Source organism: Egretta garzetta, unplaced genomic scaffold (genome assembly GCF_000687185.1).
Source record: "Egretta garzetta isolate BGI_Z169 unplaced genomic scaffold, ASM68718v1 scaffold553, whole genome shotgun sequence".
In the NCBI taxonomy this organism is placed as follows: Eukaryota; Metazoa; Chordata; class Aves; order Pelecaniformes; family Ardeidae; genus Egretta; species Egretta garzetta.
The window spans coordinates 3,274,044-3,275,396 of NW_009259328.1; positions in this window are offsets into that span (position 1 = coordinate 3,274,044).

Sequence of the window (1,353 nt, forward strand, 5' to 3'; positions counted from 1 at the left end):
TTTCCCTAGGGTAAGAGGTAATATCCTGGAGCAGGGGGGTTGTACTTTGAGTAACGTTTGTAAATGGTTAAGTCTGTCTGGTTCATCCTACTTTAGATATTACTTGTTAAAATGGTAGCCTTCTGCTTTGTGCTGATTTGCTCTTTATAGAGAGATTATAACAAGGCATGTGTTATCCATTTTGTTTAATGGCTTAGCTAAGAGACAAAGCAGCTGCTTTCTGACTGAGACAGGGGTAGAGCCAAAATATACTTTTACCGTATTAGCCAAGTTTTATGAGTAATAAAATGTTTCATTACGAGTTGTATATGTTTTAGAGAAGTTTCACCGAAGTACGAAATGGAAACTTTTCAGTCTGAAGAGTTGTAGAAACAAAAAATACTTTTTAGAATTGTGTGTGTTTGTGTTGAGATTTTCAGACAAGTAATTAATGTCTAAATGCTTCATTGAATGACTTGTGATGTAATTTATTGAAAAATTGGTTTCACAATAAATACTTGTTTTGAGTAAAGTTCTGTGTCAATTCTGTAGATAATTTAGTAAACACTGTCTAGGTGTAGAGTTTCATCTGAACTACAAGCAGCAGTTTTCTGCATTTCTAATGCATTTCTTCCCCCCCATCCTTTTCCTTATTATCTGTTTTTCGGAGTCAGTACAAATGGGAGCCAGATGACCAATTTTAAAGTTTGTAAAGTAGGTTTTTTGAGTCTTTAAAAAGCATGTAGCAATAAAATATATTGGGAATATATTTGGATTTAGATTTCTTTCATTTTCATTACTTTTTTTTGTGAGTTAGAATAATGTTGGAGATAAACAGTAGACCTGTTTGGTTAAGTTTTCTTGTAAGTGCTGCCTTATTTAGAATCTAGATTTCTATGGTAAACCTGCAAATTGTAGAGTGGCTACAGCCATTTGCTCTCTAAACTTTTTTCCAGTTTATAATCAGTTACCACTTTCTGAACTCATTAGGCTTTTATCAAAATGCTTTTTGTTTAGCTCATATGCAAATTAAACAATTTCATAGTTTGCGCTTGGAGCTTGCTCTAGGGTAATGATTTTGCTGTAAGTATATAACTGAAATGTAAAGGGAAGAAGCTCAGTAACAATGGAAATTGGACCCTGAATCACATTGCTGTTCTGCTGGAACAATAAGAACAACAACAATTTTCAAGTGACTAGGTTGTTAAGGTGTTTTCTTGCTGCAGTACGTAGGAACTTTGTCGGGGAAGTACTGTGTGTGGCAGAAAGGGCAGATTTGTTGAGAAAGGGATAAAAAAGTTGCAGCATCAATACCATCTTACTATTCCTCGTGGTTTCATGTGTGTTTCAGAACTAATGACAGCAGCTTTTCTG